The sequence below is a fragment of the Gorilla gorilla genome, chromosome 9, assembly GCF_029281585.2.
Source record: "Gorilla gorilla gorilla isolate KB3781 chromosome 9, NHGRI_mGorGor1-v2.1_pri, whole genome shotgun sequence".
In the NCBI taxonomy this organism is placed as follows: Eukaryota; Metazoa; Chordata; class Mammalia; order Primates; family Hominidae; genus Gorilla; species Gorilla gorilla.
The window spans coordinates 55,287,477-55,301,145 of NC_073233.2; the positions used below are offsets into that span (position 1 = coordinate 55,287,477).

The 13,669-nt window shown below is 36.4% G+C and overlaps 1 pseudogene; it reads left to right on the forward strand.

Annotated features, from left to right (window-relative positions):
* Positions 1-1,362, forward strand: part of LOC115936250 (NADPH oxidase 4-like) — a 165,657-nt pseudogene extending 164,295 nt beyond the window's left edge.
* The last annotated feature ends 12,307 nt before the right edge of the window (positions 1,363-13,669 follow it).

Here is a 13,669-nt window from a genome sequence, read left to right on the forward strand (position 1 = left end):
ATTTAACTACTAAAATTTTATATTAGAGAATAATAAAAACTGCTTGGAATTTGTTACCATTATTGCAGTGCATAAATAAAAAAGAACTAGATGAATATGTTTTTTGTTTTACTGTGAATATAAATTAGCCACTTAAAATTATTATTTCAAATTGGTAATATCTTTTTTCTTTCCTTCCTTATTCATCACTGCTTTTGCAAATCCATGTAGGAATTTTAGATAACTATGTGTAAAGTGTCTAATAAAAGAAGAATGTACATTGTCCAGTGTGGACTGAACATCTATTCAGAGGTCACCTGTTTAGCAATTGACATCTATCAATTGCTGCTCTTAATGAGGTTGCTGGTTTCACCGATGACAAGTCATGAAAAGACTAAGGCAAACTGATAAATCTCTGCCTGATAATAAGCATATTTGTGCTCATAGGTACATTCTTTGAATTATCCTAAATTCTAGAATGAAAAGTATGAGGTAAATAAAATATTTTCCTGGTTGACATTTACATTTGGAAATAATTAGAAAATTGTTTTCAATATGCAAAATAGCAAGAAATCGACTTTGTTAATACTTTAAACCATGCTCATAAAGCATACTTCTTGTCATGTTCTGCCTAATTTTACACCTGATTTTCCATTTTCTCCGCTCTTGTTCTAGGAAAACAGTTGGTGTTTTCTGTTGTGGACCCAATTCACTATCCAAGACTCTTCATAAACTGAGTAACCAGAACAACTCATATGGGACAAGATTTGAATACAATAAAGAGTCTTTCAGCTGAAAACTTTTGCCATGAAGCAGGACTCTAAAGAAGGAATGAGTGCAATTTCTAAGACTTTGGAACTCAGCGGAATCAAACAGCTGTGTTATGCCAAAGAATAGTAAGGTTTTCTAATTTATGATTATTTAAAATGGAAATGTGAGAATGTGGCAAGATGACCGGTCACATTACATGTTTAATCTGGAAACCAAAGAGACCCTGAAGAATATTTGATGTGATGATTCACTTTTCAGTTCTCTAATTAAAAGAAAACTATTAGATGCACACTGTTGATTTTTATGGTGGATTCAAGAACTCCCTAGTGAGGAGCTGAACTTGCTCAATCTAAGGCTGATTGTCGTGTTCCTCTTTAAATTGTTTTTGGTTGAACAAATGCAAGATTGAACAAAATTAAAAATTCATTGAAGCTCAAATTCCATTTTCTATGTTGTGTATAAATAGAGTAGCTTTAATTTGCAAGCACTCCAGGCAAATATATTAGATGTTTGAAAACACAGCACAAGACTCTGTATTGATACGGGTACTTTGTGTCAATATCTAATCGTCTCCACTACTTATGCTAATACCTCTATTTGATATCTGAAGACTATATGCTAACTGAACCTTCCTCAAATGTTGTTATAGTATCTATTTTTATATTTTTTTCTTTTTATTCCTCTCTCTAGGGAAATATGCCTTCCCTTAGCATGCATTAGACATAATGATTTAATAGGTCCCTTTCATCTTTATTTAAATCTATCACTATTGCATGGTAATGAAAATATTCCTACTATAAATTACAAAGGGATATATTATATATATACACATATACTGATAACTTTTTCCTTTTTTCAGCATTTTTGTCGCTATTATTATTGTTGTTGTTTTCCCAGGTAGGGTTTGTCTTAGGCTGTAGCCTCTAAGGATAGTTAGTTAATTTGCACTTTGAGACCAGAGGACATCATGTGTGTCAGTAGGGACTGAATATAAGATTTATCTCCTTTGTCACACATTGGTTTATGATGGAGATATTGAAAGTCTAGTCACATTCCTGAACAGTAAAACCTGTATTTTTTACCTTTTAACTAAGAGGAAATATGATATTCTTATTCAAACTTAAGTTTAGAATCCAGAATATTACAGTTGCACTTTTTGGTATCCTGAGTTTCCATAGGGAACTATAGGGTTTAAAGTCACTGTTGGAACTACATCGTGTGATCTTATAAACTTATGTTCCCTGGCTATCATATTCTTGGCTCAGAACAATATTCCCCATTACTATCTTAAGAATTAAGGCATTCATGGCTCACACCTGTAATCCCGGCACTTTGGGAGGCCAAGGTGGGTGGATCACGAGGTCAGAGTTCAAGACCAGCCTGACCAAGTTGGTGAAAACGCCATCCCTACTAAAAATACAAAAATTAGGTGGGTGTGGTGGTGGGCGCCTATAATCCCAGCTACTCGGGAGACTGAGGCAGAGAATCGCTTGAACCCGGTGGGTGGAGGTTGCAGTGAGCCAAGATTGCACCACTGTGCTCCAGCCTGGGTGACAGAGCAAGATTCCATCTCAAAAAAAAAAAAAAAAAAAGAATTAAAGCATTCATACAGTTAAGTGATTTTGTTTAGTAGTCAACTATCAATTGCTATCAAATATAACACATTGCTGTGCTGAAATCAGCAGTGTGACTTACCTTGCCATTGTTAAAATGTTACATAAAACATAATATGATAGATGCTAAGGCCTTTTTTTGCTGTAATTCACCAATAGCAATGAAGCATGCTAACCCATACTGAATGATATTTACTTGTAGATATTTCTTCCTTTCCTTGAAATTCTCCTTTCTGTGGAAAGAAGATGAACCCAAAAAAGTGATAGGAAATATGGAATGCTCATGCAGATTTACCTCTGAAGGCATATTTAATAACTAGTACATCTTGACAAGTCTTTAGATTAAAAAGAATTTTCATGAAAACATTTGACAGAAAGAACTAGTAAAAAGAAACTTTGAGTTAGTCCAGGCTTAATGTGCAATACTGACTCTATACTGATCATAATATATTTATGTGATTATATTAACAGACCTAATTTCATTAAAACAGGTAGAAGATTTTTCAAAAGAAAGATGATGTTTCAAAGCTGGTCTGCCACTCTAGATGAGCCTCCTTGCTTATTTAAGTTCCAGTAGGTGTTCAAATGTTAAATGTTAAACATAGGTCATCTTTGCTTCTGCAGGGCTTCATCTTTCATGTTTAAGAGAACTTTGTTTTATTTTGAGGGATTATTTCTCTGGGGATCATTCTTATATTACAAGCCTTACATCACTAATTTTAGTAGCAATAAATGTTAAAATTGAAATGGTGTCCTTGAAATTTCTATAAGCTCACTATAACTTTGGAACAAATAAAGCAGCAACATTTGTTCACAAGATGATGCAAGTTTAGGAAACACACTCTGCTTGTCAGGAATTAGCATTTGCACCGGCCGTGGTGGCTTGCACCTGTAATCCCAGTACTTTGGGAGGCCGAGGCGGGCAGATCGCTTGAGGTCAGGAGTTGAAGACCAACCTGGCCAACATGGTGAAACCCCATCTCTACTAAAAATACAAAAATTAGCCAGACATGGTGGTGGGTGCCTATAGTCCCAGCTACTCGGGAGGCTGAGGCACGAGAATCACTTGAACCGGGGAGGCAAGGCCGAGGTTGCAGTGAGCCAAGATTGTGCCACTGCACTCCAACCCTGCCCTGGCAACAGAGTGAGACTCTGTCTCAAAAAAAAAAAAAAAAAAAAAAAAAAAGGAATTAGCATTTGAGTGCACACTAGCATGAGAAGCCTTAGGAATCTGAGTTCTGGAACTATCAATGTTGTTGCAGGCTAATGGTGTGACTAAGTCAAATTACTTCTTATACATAGACTAAAATGTATCATTTTATTAATTTTTGGATAGTGTATCCTTTTGAGAATCTGATTAAAATGCTTAGTATGACATACAGCACATCCCTACAATTTTGGGGAACCTACAAACACACTCCAGAAAGAAGCACACCTGTTTAAGAACCTCTAAACAAAATGGCTATTGCTATAGGTCTTTCTACTCATACACCTCTTTTCTTTTTCTGTCTTTTTTTTTTTTTTTTTTTTTCCTGAGACAGGGTCTTCCAGCCACACTGGCACGCAGTGACGTCATCTCAGTTCACTGCAACCTCCACCTCCTGAACTGAGGTGATCCTCCCATCTCAGCCTACCAAGTAACTGGGACTACAGGCACACGCCACCACACCTAGCCAATTTTTGTATTTTTAGTAGAGACAGGGGTTTCACAGTGTTGACCAGGCTGGTCTCAAACTCCCGGGCTTGAGTGATTCTCCCACCTTGGCCTCTCAAAGTGCTGGGATTACAGGTGTGAGCCACCACGCCTGGCCCAAACTACCAATTTCTATAGGATTATACCAAGACATTTATTTTGTGGACAAGGGCATTCTCTTTATATGTTTCCAAACAGAGAATTCAATAGGACTTTCCATTGGTTTTTAATCTTGCTGTATCACCTGATTTATGCAAGGGAAGGCTATAGTTTTTAAATATAAATAATTCTAAAAAACTATGATTCATACACACACACATACATATATACTACATAAATCCATACATATAGATACATACAATTGGGACTTCATTTGCTTTTTTAAAAATTTCAAGTTAAAAGAGAAATGCTTGATAGTTCTTCATTCAGTGACGTTAAAATGACAGTTGGGTGACTGTGGTAGTATAGGCATTTAAAACAACAGCATAAAAGCAATGTAGACAAGGAACAGGCTGAATCAATTTAATCTACACAGCCATGTGATTTATAAACCCACAAATCAGTGTTTACTTGGAGCATTCACAGCGGGTGATGGATTTAAATTATAAGCCGTTGTTAAAGAGATTCACTGGAGGCAAATGGACTGTTGTCATTAACAGATAATGCTAGTGATGAAGAATATTCATTATAAAAAAGAGAAGACATTTTAAGAAAAAATGTTTTGTTTCTTAAGGATGGTTGTACTAGACAAAAAGTGAGTTTTCTAAACAAACCAAGGGGAACATTTTTAAGTTGCTTTTCACTTTAAGAAGTTTCCTTTTCTTGTGCTAGCTAGGACTTTTTCCATATACAGTTATATTGTTGAATATAAAATACTGAAGGTAGGAGTAGTCTTATTTTACGATTGGGAAAACTGAGGCCTAAAATTGCTACAAGTCATCTGTTGAGTTTGTAGTAGACCTGAGACTGGAATTCAGTTATTTTTATTTATTTATTTATTTATTTATTTATTTATTTATTTATTTATTTATTTTGAGACAGAGTCTCCCAGTGTCGCCCAGGCTGGAGTGCAGTGGCGCGATGATCTCGGCTGACTGCAAGCTCCGCTTCCCAGGTCCACGCCATTCTCCTGACTCAGCCTCCCGAGTAGCTGGGACTACAGGCTCCCACCAGCAAGCCCGGCTAATTTTTTGTACTTTTTTTTAGTAGAGATGGGGTTTCACCTTGTTAGCCAGGATGGTCTCCATCTCCTGACCTTGTGATCCGCCCGTCTCGGCCTCCTAAAGTTCTGGGATTACTGGCGTGAGCCACTGCGCCCGGCCTGGAGTTCAATTTTTTTAATCTCTTCTACTGAAAGGCTCTTCACCTCCCCATGAAATCTTCATCTAATAAAAATATCTTGCGCTGTGAGTTTGAATCTCCCTGTTAAACCCTGTTTAGTGCCATGTGGAAAATATGATACTGAGTGTTAATTCCAGATTCTGATTCAGAAAACTATACTCTTCTTAAGAATCTATCTTCTTATTCTAAATTTGTTAGTCTTGTATGTTTTGCCTATTAAAAACCATTTTCATATACCTGTTTTTAAGTATGATAATTGTGGTAAAGGGATTGTGTTCTCCAGAGTTTTGCATTGGAGAAATCTGTAATAGTGTAGTTTCTAGGAAATGCTAATAATATAATTTTAAATTCAAGTTCATAGATGAAAATCACAACTTCACCAGCTTTCTAACCACCCAGGAAAAACTGGTGTCAAAACAAATGACTGTTGTTCACTACTCACATGACCATAACTCACTTTTTGCCTAGGAGACAAGAGTCAGCATTTTGTAAGCTAGTGAGACAGGAAATATACGAAATCAAATGTACTGAGATTGGCATTTACTTCAGCCACCTCAGGACAATGAGAACTCACTGTTATTTCTCTTCTAAATATCCTCTCTATTGCACTAACTTTATTGTTCTATTCTGTAAGACTCTTTATTCTATTCTATACTATTATATTCTTTATTCTCAAAGGACAGAATTGCAAAGACTAGCTAAACTAAGTTTTCTAAAGAGAAAAAGCAGAAAACATCTAATACTTAGGAAAGAGGGGTTTATTATAAGATAAGAGAAAAAAAGGCCATGTGGATCTTTTATAAAAATTAGCAGAAAGTTTAATGTTGCTTTAGAACGGAGACCAACAACCTGATGCAAAGTGTTAACATTCACATTTTGGAACTAGGAAGGGCAAGAAATGTCTCATAGGAGGAATAAAAATTGTCAGGGAAAGCAAAATCATTTAACACATCAGGACATAATAATGTTTTTCCTTTTATAACTCAAAAGATGCTTAAATACATGGTAAACTGGCTATTTCTCTGGTTTGGAAGAATGTGAAAGAATGTGATGTTTGGCTAGATTTTAGGGAACTTTTCACATTTTCACTGACATTAGAATTTTAGCAAGAAACTTTATCCTGGATTAAAATTACATCTAGGTTCTTTAAGAAATAAAGCGTTGATGAGCTGCTATTTGACCTAGAGAAGACCCCGACACTTAGATGAGAGCCAGCACTGCAAAATACTCTAATATACATAGCAATAAAGAAGGCCAGGATGCCATGCATTGCTTTAGTCACATACACAATGCATTAAAATTCTGTCATTGCAAGGTCATATTTCACAACCATTATTCTTTCACCGAGGGAATGAAAACCTTCTTAACAATTGTAGACATTGAGATACATACATTGTCTCTGTTGTAAAATAAAAGTATATATATTTACTTATAACAGCATATTCACTTGAACCTAGTATCAATTTAGTATGACTATGTAATTCATTTTAGTGGTGAGAAATATCCACAGTGCATAAAATGGGAGCTTTGCTTACTTGCTTAAAAATTTACTGCAGCCAACACATTGGCTAAAGACAAAGCTGTTAAATTTTCTCGGTTTCTCTCTGCAGCTGAACCTCAAAGGAATGTAAAATACCTTACCGCATGTATGTTGGAACATGACCTGCGACATACCCTACACTCTGTGATTAGATGTGCTGCACAGTTTATTCTTTAGGTTCCCAGGGACTAACAGGTTTAGGAAAATACAATCTCTTCAGTCAGTGTGGCATTTTTAATGGCAGAACTGGGTGCCCACCAGGTGCAATTACACCTTTATTTAAATATGACAATTATCTGCTTACCAAAAGGCGTTAGCAGAAGATTATCTTTTTTTTTCTCTCTTTTCATTAAAATTTGTTTTAAGGCCGGGCACTGTGGTTCACGCCTGTAATCCCAGCACTTTGGGAGGCTGAGGCGGGCAGATCATCTGAGGTCAGGAGTTCGAGATCAGCCTGGCCAACATGGTGAAACCCTGTCTCTACCAAAAATACAAAAATTAGCTTGGCATGGGGCAGGCACCCGTAATCCCAGCTACTCGGGAGGCTGAGGCAAGAGAATCACTTGAACCTGGGAGGCGGAGGTTGCGGTGAGCCAAGCTTGGCCATTGCACTCCAGCCTGGGGGACAGGAGCGAGACTCGGTCTCAAAAATAGATAAATAAATAAATAAATAATAAAAAAATTAAATTAGAGGTGGGAAAAGTAGAAATCACTTTAAAAATTAAGCATACAATTGGATGACATGCTGTTCTACCCTGAGAGTGTGCCAGTGTTACCATTCTATTCAGCCACATTCAATGGTTATGGAGTAAATAGGCTTCTGAGAGAGAAATCAGAAAATTTGGAGCCTTCATCCCTGAAATATATTAGGCCACTTACATAAAAATGGGAATAATATCTACCAGGGATGTAGTGTGGCAAAAATGTGGAAGAGGGAGTAGAAGTGTGGTGAAGAGAGAGATTTCCTAGGCAAATCTCCCTTAGTAGACTTTTGATGACAGAGTAAAAATCAAACACTATTGTAAGAAAGTAAAACTCAGGCTTTTATGAGTTGCAGTCCATTGTGCCTGAAAGATTGATTATTTGATTTTATTTTCTGGGCGAGTAGAGAAGCACACACAGCAAACCAGCACCACTGTCTGTCTTTGTTCTGCTCCCCACAAAGAAAGTCTTTTGTTAAATCTAGTATATGCTTTCTGAATTCCTCTTAGCTAGTTTTGGTCGGGCCCAATATGGCTAGAGATAGTTGTATTGACTTATGAAAATTAAGTTAGGAATTGCAGAGGGTAGCATAAGTTATCCCACTTATTTAAGATTTAATGGAGGAAAATGTAGGTGTTTATGAGATGTTCTACTGAATTAAATTCAAGACCTATGTCTTATCACTAGAAATCCTTCCATTTACAAAAAATGCAAGACGTTTTATCTGCCTTTTTTTTTTTTTAGATGGGAATAAAGTAAATGTATAGCTTTCTTACTCTTACTGGAGATATTTTACATTATGGGTTTTCATCAAATCTCATGTTATCTTGTAGATTTTTATATTTAAATAATGTGTGTGTGCATGTGTGTATTTTTATGGTGGATTATAAAAAAAACTCGAGTGAAAATGAAATTCTAGAATAATGCTTAGTAACACCCTCCAGCTTTCATAGCATTCAACAATTTCGGGTTTGCAGTTAGAGAAAGTGTAGTCCTCCCATCCAAGTATGAGATGCTCAGCAATCCAGGTTTGGCATTTGATCCTTGTTATCTAGTAAAATGGAAGTGTGGCATTATACAGTGCTGAAGAGAAAGCAGTAAAACAAATTCAATATTCGTAAATAATTGAAAATATGCATATATTTATATATAATTTTATTGCTATAAAGTCATAGTATGTATAAAGTCATAGTATGTAGGAAAACCTTTATTGCTTTAGAACATGACACAGTGCTTACAACTGAAACAAATAAAATTTGTTCAAACATACTTAAAATCTCTTTTCATTGGGAATTATGCACTTTTGGCGATAATAATCAAGAATTTTCTCTAGGATTTTGAGAAGAGCATAGTGTTGTTTTCATCCTAAAGAAGGATCAGTCTTACATGTGAAGATAATAAAAAAGTAGTATTTAAGAACTACTCCTTTGAAACACTTCGAAAGTGTTCTAATTTCCAAGCCACTCAATGCTTCTGTAATTTTCCTTACAGCAGGATATGTAATTGGGAATGATAGGATTCTGATATTTAAATTTAACATGCGGGGTTTGGGATTTTGGTTTTATTTTTGGTTTGTTTTTTGTTATTATTTTTAAATCTCATAATTGTGCCCAGTAAGATAGGAACATTAAATATTTATATAATTTTAAAATATTAAAAAATATATATATTTGCACAGAAAATTAATAAAACATAGTATGTTCATTATGAAGTTTAAATGTTGAGCTTTTATGTTTGACCATTGAGGAGTCAATTTTACCTAAACATTGAGTATACCGTACATATTTACACACATGTAAAAACTCCTGCTTACAGATTTTTGTTTATTTTATCCAGCACGTCATAATCTCCCTTTTTTGAAATCTTCAAATTACATAAAATAAAGAATAATAGTAGAGTTACTGTCAAGTGTGCCTGACATTTACCAAGGTGGAATATGAGCCATTTGCCATAAGCCCTGTCCTAGAGACCAGTGTTCTGATACCATCTGAAAACTACTTTTCCTGTCAGTAAAATGCATATCAGACTTTTTTCTAAAAATGCTCTCTGAGAATCATTATAGCTTGTGTTTCTATGTTGACTTTGACTCTCAGTAGAATTGATAGTTTTATAGTGGATAGGATGAGTAAAAATGCTTCAGTATATATGACTGTGGGCACCTTTAAATGTCCTAAGATATGCCTAGGCTATACTAAGTTGAAATGCGTTCCTGCATCAGCAGCATGAACATATATTTGCTGGTTGGGCATGGTGGCTCACACCTGTAATCTCAGCACTTTGGGAGGCCGAAGTGGGTGGATCACCCAAGGTCAGGCATTCAAGACCAGCCTGGCTAACATGGTGAAACCCCATCTCTGCTAAAAATACAAAATTAGCCGGGCGTGGTGGTTCACACTTGTAATCCTAGCTACTCAGGAGGCTGAGACAGGAGAATCACTTGAACCAGGCAGGTGGAGGTTGCAGTGAGCTGAGATTGTGCCATTGCACTCCAGCCTGGGTGACAAGAGTGAAACTCCATCTGGGAAAAAAAAAAAAGAAAGAAAGAAAGAAAGAAAAAAAGAAAACAGAAAATATATTTGCTTCAGAATACAAGACATTATATTATTGATGTTTCTAAATATATGCTCTTTACATTAAATTATTGGCCATTATTTTCTTTTAGAGTCATTTATGGATTAAATTAGATGCCACTGAGCTCTAACTTACAGAGCTTTTAGAAGTAGTGACTTGTTTTTTAGGGTTTAAGCAGGTTACTTCACTGTGGTACTGCATTTTTCTCAATCAATTCCTACCACATTGCAGTCTTTCAAGTGATTTATTTTCAAAGAGTCTGCTTTCCTGAGATGGTGTCTTGCCCCTTGTATTTCGCCAAGCTGTCATACATTCTGTAATGGTTATTTCAATAGGTCAAGTTCAAATGCATTTAAAAGGCAAGATTAGCAGTTGTGTGCTTGCATTCGCTATGTGCACTATTTACTTTGTGTCACAATGGGGTCATGAGTGCATGCTTTAATAGCACCAGTGTTGTAAAATTACTCATCAGCAGCCGCCAGCAAGAGAACAACACAAAAGATAATTGGGGAAAAAATATTTGAAGGATGCACAAATCAGAGAGGCATTGATGCAAATCTCAATTCTGAAGACTAACAGTTTCTCTGAAATGTCTTCCCTTATTCGTATTGATTCACCTGTCAGGAATGTGTTTGCTAGGGCTGAAAAATATGAAAATATGTGACAGTAAAAGTTTCTCATCAGACTTTTTATTAGGCAGGAAAATCTCTGAGAAATCTTTACAAGTGGCTTGTGTTGCAGAGGCCAAGTTTGCAGCTTGCTGATAAATGTGTAATCAACTGGGAGATGTAAGCATACATGCCAGAATTGGCTTTGCATTTCAGATATAGACCCAAATATTGTGTGAAAAAATACACTTAGAGTAACTGCTAATTATGACAGATTCCAAATGCACATGCATTTTGACAAGGTGATTTCTGAAATTAAATTTGTGTTTTATTTTGATAAAAGACTTTAATGGAGGTTTTGACTGGTAAATAAACTCAGATTTCAAGATTTTTAAATAGCAGCCTCTGTGCCTTGGTTTTCTCTTACAGTGGTCATAGGAAGTGGTTTGTTTAGTTATTTATTTTAAATATCTAATGGGACACTTGGGAAATATTGAGGGCATAGTTACCTTATACCTGTTTTCCAAAGCAGATTGAAACAAAATATCTAGTAATATATATTATGACCATGTGGGCATTGTTAAGCCTTGTCTTTTGGGGCAGTTGCCCCTTCCCTTTAACCCTTATCTACCAGTAACAGGAAGAGTGCTTCAAATTAGGTCTAACAGACAGACAGAGCCCTGAGAGCCACAGCTATACCTTGAAGTTGTACTATGACTACATCTTTTGTTTTGTTTTCTAATATAAACTCTTTTCCTCACCTATTTCCTGGAACCTAACTTTAACCTTGAACCTTGTTTTTCCCTGTTGGTTAATAACCCAGCTACAGACTTTAAGACCCAAAGTTTGCTGCCACAATTGGCAAAAGCCTATTTGTTTGGGTTTTTGGATTAATCCAAGCTCTGAGTTTGTCTGTTCCCAATTCAGCGCTTGAATTAGCCTATTATCCTTGATTCTGAGTTTTTCTCTGCCCCAGGGCTCAGAGGAGTCATTGAGGCACTGGCCCTGCCCAGTCACAGCCCCTTCTGTGCCCATGGTTGCTATAGCTCCCTAACGTGCACAATGTGCTGCAGAACACGGTGACTTTATGGTAGATAGAGGTTCTTTGTGTATGAAGTGATGTTTGAAGTGGAGTCAATTCTCATTATTTATGGTAGTTTTGTTCTATAAATTTGCCACACAGACCGAATTAGTGAATAGCAAACCATTACTCTCAGATAGGCTCCCGTGAACCTATGATCAAATTTCCATCAACCTTGTAATATATAACCTTGTATATGTGTGATTCTTTTTAAAGACACCTTATGTAATATATATTGTTGATTAATTAACATTGAACTCATCCCTGGACAAAGTTTATCTAATATATATATAATCCACAAGACAAGAAGATAGACGTTTTGTTTTATTCTGACAAAAGACTTCAATGGGAGGTCCTTAGGAACACTAAACAAAACTTCACTACACTTGGGGCTCAGCTGGGAATGTCAGCCTGGAGAGACAAATGTTTGGCTGCTCTGCTCATGGCTGCAAATAACCATGAAAGTGCAGCAGGTATTAATTTTGGGGGTCCCAAAAATTTTTAGCAAGCAGGTGATTTGCAAATATGAAATCTACATATAATGAGGCTTGACAGTATATATTTTTTCTAGTTGTGGTAACTGGGAAGGAAGATTCTGCGACTTTTTATATCTTTAGTTTTTATTCTTCACTTACGGGTTTTGAACCAACTTCGGCATTTCTGTAGGAGACAGAGATGCTTTTCTATTTTGATTGGTCAGCCTTTCCTCTCATCCCTTTCTTTCTTCTGCCTTCAAGAATAGGGAATAGAGAACAATAATTTGGACAGGGTGTGAAATTTTTATTGGTCACATTTATTAATAGCTATGATTCTTGTGTGTAAAGGATTACACATATATCTGTGTGCAGAAAAAAAGTTAATACACCAGGCCTGAGACTGATATCCTTTTTAGAAAAGTGTGCTTGCAAGCTTGTCTCTTGGCTGGCATTTGGGAACTTGAAATTTCAGGACAATTCTCGTTACCCTAAATGATAACAATGACTGAATGTTACAAAACTTTCGTGCAAACAATAAGGTTTATACTGAACACCTGCTTTTTTTCTGGGACTCTGGAATTGTGATAAGTGCTAGGCAAGATGCCTATGTGATGAACCTCCAATAAAAACCTTGGGCACTGAGTGTCTAAAAGAACTTCCTTTATAGACAACACTTCATGCAAGTCACAACTTGTTACTGGAGGAATTAAGTGTATCCTGTGCGGCTCCACTGAAAAGGACTCTTGGAAGCTTGTGCCTGATTTGCCCTGGACTTCACCCCACACGCTTTATCCCTTTGCTGATTTTTCTTTGTATTCTTTCATTGTAGTAAATCATAGCTGTAAGTAAAACTATACTGAGATCTTGAGTATCCTTAGAGAATTAGTAAACCTAGGTGATACTGGGCACCCCTGACACAATTTGCATGCCTCTTAGTACCTTCATCTCTCATTGTCTTTTGTCCCTGGGAGAAAAGTGGATGCAGGACCTTATCCCATATTCTCATTCTCTCTTCCATTTCTTCTATGCCATACATATGCTAGGCTGTCAATGAGGTTGCTGTCATCTTTGTTGTGCTTCTTTTCTCTCTTTGCCTTCCTTTCACAATTTGATAGACTAAGGGTGGTAAGTGCCCCAGATTTGGAGTCATTTTTTTCTAACCATTGAAAGTTTCACTTGAGACTATTGCTTAAGTCTTGTGCGCCAACCTAGCTTTAGCAGAGAACCCCAAACTAAAGTTAGTCACTGACATCGCTGTTAATAGAACCTTCTCTCCCCTTTGCATATTGTTTAT